Here is a 5,118-nt window from a genome sequence, read left to right on the forward strand (position 1 = left end):
CGCCGAACGTCGCGTAGGATAGCCGCGCGCCCGACGGCAGGCGCAGCATGTGCGACGCGCCGCGCGGGAAGGCCAGCCGCGAGAGCGACGGGTCCGCGCGCAGCGACAAGCCGATCGCGTCCGCGTCCGCGGCCGCGGGCGGGGACGGGCGCATGGCGAGGGCTGCGCGCAGGCGGAAGGCGGTTGCGTGGCGAAGTCGGCGCTGTTGTATCGTTGAATGACGATCCGCAAGCTGAGAGTTAAAAGTTTTAACATACATACAGTACATGTACATAGTATGTACATGTATGTATGCCGTCGGTTTTAAGCTGTGTGCTGTATGTACCTGTACTACATACAGCATAGAGGTGTGGTGTAAGTAAAGAAAGATTAAATTAAAACAATTTACGCGTCTGTATACACTTGTGTATGCGGGTGAAGCTGTGCAGGGAGTAGCGAGTGACATGCCGACACCTGTCATTCGACCGAGCGTGCACTGTCCTACATATCGCCGACGGCCGGGTGAGAGTCTCGTGACTTCTCGGCTATGTCTATTTCTCTTTTGTGAAAGAGAAATTCCCCTCGACGCGAGGCGGTGCCAGGTTCTAGTAGAGTCCACTCAGAGGACTCCGGGCAGCATGACTGACAACGACAAAGACGGCACGGCGGCCGCCGCGCCGGTTGGCACACGCCCGCCAACCGCTGCGAACGACGCTGGAGCTGTGGCGCGTGCAGCCTGGGCGATCGCAAAGCCCGAACACCACGACTACGCGACTGCTGTCACTGAAGTGAATTCTGCCCGACTGGTTGGTGAGGGCAGCATCTTCGATCGGGGCACACATGTACCCATAACGCATATGGGCTACTTCAAGCCCCCTCAAGATGCCTTCCTCAACGAGCTCCGCTCCACGGACCGACGATAGGCCAAAGAGTGGGCGTATTTGAATGCTGCTGGCGTCTGGACGGAGTTGGGGCTTACAGCCCTCGACGTCGCGAAGACACATGGAGGGGACTATCGAAGATATGACAAGAAGACTCGTGCTCGCCGAGGATGCTATGAAGGCGACGCTGGAGGTTTTATCTATGCGGGCGCAAAACTTTCGGGACATTACGGAGCAAGGAGTTGAGATGGCAAAACAGATGTCCTTCCTTGTCGAACAAGGGCATGACGCTGTACTCTCAGAGTCCTACCGTTAGGCTCGGGCTGCACTCACGTCCAAGATGAAAACCGAGGCCACAAAAATGTTGGCTAAGGCCAGGCTCCAACGTGCCTCAGGCAAGAATGGCAGCTCCCCAGGGGCTTCCACGGAAGAGTGACGGGCCCGCCTTTTGGCGGAACGGACAAAGTGCGAGTCGGGGGACTCCCACTTTGGAGAGGGGTAGCACTGCGCGCAGATGCATGGCGTACGGACCTGGCGGCCAGCGCGTATCTGGTGCGTGCCATTCGGTATGAGATCCTGGACCCTTCTGCTGTGCCATTGACAAAGGGTGTGGTGCTGCCCGATATCCCCCAATCAGAGGAAGACAAGATGTTCGGGAAAGAAGACTTGGAGGCTGGTTGCCGGAACGGGATTTACGAGCGGCTGGATCCAGATTATGTGGAGAGATGCGTGGAAGTGGAAAGATGGTATCGTCCGCATTTACCGTTTGGTAGGGCGAGAGAGCAGAGAGGAAGGGACGTTTTGTGGTCAATTTTTCACAACAGAGCAAGCACTGGCCCCGGGGCAGTGTGAAGATGGTGGAGACTAAAACGGCCTTCGCGATGGAATTACAGAAGGAAGACATGATGATGTCGTAGGATGTGAAGAGTAGATATCGGCACTTCTACTTGCATCCATCCATGCGCGATATGTTTATTTTCTCCTACGATGGCTCGTTCTACCGGTGTGTTTCCCTACCGTTTGGATGGGGAAGGTCGGTGCTGTGGTTCACAAAGATGCTTCGGCCGTTCGTGCGGCATTTGCGGGAGAGGTACCGTTACCGAGTGCTCCCGTATATCGACGACTTCCTGCTCTCGCCCTCGCCCGCAACGCGGCCCGCTACGAAGAAGGACTGTGCGCTTTCTCGGCGCCGTCTGGACGCACTATTTTCGCGGCTGGGCATAGTGCTGCACCCGTCGAAAGGTTGTTGGGAAAGAGCGCAGCGTTTAGACCATTTGGGCGTGCATGTGGACACTGTGGCTATGAAGGATTACATTTCGGAGGCGAGGCGCTTGAAGGTTCTAAGATTAGCACAGGAGCTACTGCTACTCGCTCAACGAAACCGCTGTTGGGTGTCGTTGGAAAGGCTGCGGCACTTCTGTGGCGTCGCGGTCTCCCTTACGCTGGCATTGCCGCTCGCGCGCTTCTACACCCGCTCGCTTTACTTCGACATGACGTTGGCAGAGCGGGAGGAGCGAGGGCCAAGTACGAAGGGAGGTGTTGTTCCGAGCGAAGCGAGACGCCCAGGAAGCGCGGTTCCGGGGCTCTGGGGGCTCCGCCCCCAGCGGGGGGCCGGGGGCGGAGCCCCCGAAAGGGTTTTGGACACCATGGACGGCGCTCTGGTCGGGGAGAAGAGGAAGAGACGTTGGCGGGGTTGCGTTCGCCTCTGTAGGCAGTCGCTGCGCGACCTGCGACATTGGCGTTCATTGGCGCGTGGAGAAGGCAGGGACCTCCACAGGCTGGACCCTCATGCAACGATGCACAGCGATGCTGCCGACGTGGGATATGGGGAGACCCTAGGGGACGACGAGGAGGCTGGGTCACCGGGTTTGTGGGACGGTCGCGGTTTCTGGACGGCCGAGGATCGGGCGATAAGTATAACGCTGAGAAAGTTAAGGGCAGTGAGGCTTCTATTGCAGAGGCACTTCGCCGACTACGTCTCCCAGCCGAGCGTGAGGCGGCTGCTGCTACACGAGGACAACCAAGCAGTCGTCTACGTGCTGAACGCCATGGTCTCGGCTTCAAAGCCGATGATGGCCGAGCTTCGTCGGCTGCAGAAAATGCTCGTGGTGCTGGGGGTGACAATAGAGGCGCGCTGGTTGCCCTCGGCCGTGAATCGTTACGCAAACGCCCTTTTCCGAACGTGGGACCCGGGAGACGCACGAGCTACGGACCGCTTGTTCCGGTCAATACAGCACGAATACGGCTTGGATGAGGTCGTCTTCAAAGATCGCCGCGTTAGGGAAACGCTGGTGGCGAGGAAGAAGTACGCTCTGACGCAGATGGGGGAGTACTGGGGGGATGGGCTTGCGCGTCTTTGGAATCCGCCATTCGATTTCCTTCTGCTCGTGGTGAGGAAGATTCAGGCCGAGGTCGGAAAGGGGGTGCTGATAGCCCCACACTGGCCAGCGCAAGCATGGTACGCACGCTTGCGCGGGCTGGCAGAGGAGCTCATCGTGCTTCGCCCTTCCGACCACGGCCCCCGTTGCTTCAAAGCTCGCGCCCAGTGAACGCCGCATGGGAATTAGTGTTGGCAAGGATAGGGTAGCGCAGCTGTGGACAGCGGGGATCCGGGATGCAGTGCTGGCAAAGACGGGGATGGAAGGGGAGACGGGGGGTGCAGAGGTGGCGGCGGAGCTGCTGGTGTCGGATGGGTGGAAGGCGCAGACGTGGGCACACATGAGCAGTCAGATTAAGAAGTGGTTGGTGTTCTGTGATCAAGACGGTCGAGATCAGCTGTCTGCAAACGAAGGGGATGTGGTCACTTTCCTGGGTTACATGTACCTGGAGGGTAGGGTAAGTCCAATCTCGGTTCGCAATTATATCAGCGCTGTCTCCCGTTTCCATGAGACTCAAGGGATACCCTCTCCAACGCGTTCCCCGCTAGTGTCTTCCATGGTTACTGCGTACATGAACATGACCGATCGCGACCGACCTGAAGCGCGAAAACGAATCAGGATTAGTGCCGCAATCGCGATGCGTGTGGCAGAGTTTGGCTTGGGCACCGAAGTAGTTGAGGAAGTAGGCTCCTGCGCTTTGGTCGTTTTCGCATTTATTTTTCAGTGCAGGTCAATTTCGGTGGCACACGTGGCAGCAGAAGACATTTATGTCAGGGATGCTAGCGTGGATGTGGCTCTGACGCATCGCAAATCGAAGTCTTATCAACGCCGTCACCGACTGCCCTACCGTCGCAACTCCGAATGGGATGCTCCTGGGCTGTTGATGCTCAGGTGAAAGACACAGCGACCTTCCAATGCTGGTTTCTTCAACCTTCGAGCTGGAACGCGCTTGGGGACTGCGAATTTGAACGCCGCCATGTCATTGTCGCTGCTGCGTGTTGGCGCTGTTCCGCCAAAGGGGTTCTTTTATTCGTCACACAGCGCGCGAATCGGGGCGTACAATGAGCTTTTAGGACTTGGATTCACAGACGCTTGGATCATGAATCGTTTGGACTGGGTATCTATGGAGATGCTACAGGTCTAGTTTGATAGTAGTATTTCTGTCACCGCCGTGTCGCGCCTTATCTCCGCGCATATGCTTCCCCAAGACCAAGCATTCTAGCACGCCTCCGTCTCCGCATCGCTCGCACACTCGGCTCCGCTTTGCGCTCCGCGTCTGTATACACTTGTGTATGCGGGTGAAGCTGTGCAGGGAGTAGCGAGTGACATGCCGACACCTGCCATTCGACCGAGCGTGCACTGTCCTACATATCGCCGACTGCCGGGTGAGAGTCTCGTGACTTCTCGGCTATGTCTATTTCTCTTTTGCGCACCCATCCCCGTCAGGACGCCCTTCCCTGGGCTTCCCTCACATGTCTATTCTCTGATATTGTTCTTTCTTTGTTTACTTTTCGATAGATAGTCAAGAGTACTCTCGCTACCGCTGATATCTCGGGTGCGCGGGAGCTCCAACCGTAAACGACCATCTATCTTCAGTGCACAAAGTCGATTCCTGTTCGGCCCACTGTAATTACATTTATTGAAAATTGTATTTAACTCACGGTGCATATCGCGTATGACAAAACGTTGAGCGCAGCAGGGCGTGGAGAGCTCAGGGCGCGGGTGGCCGCGTGGACACGTTGCACTCGCGATGCGATGGCTTGCGGGGGGGGGTGGCGCGGGTGGCCGCGTGGACACGTTGCGCGCGTGATGTCATGGGTTGACGTGTGCGGGCGACTGCGGGCGGAGCGGCGCCACACGTCATGGGGCGGTTGCGGGTC

Source organism: Chondrus crispus, genomic scaffold, assembly GCF_000350225.1.
Source record: "Chondrus crispus Stackhouse genomic scaffold, scaffold_5, whole genome shotgun sequence".
NCBI lineage: Eukaryota > Rhodophyta > Florideophyceae > Gigartinales > Gigartinaceae > Chondrus > Chondrus crispus.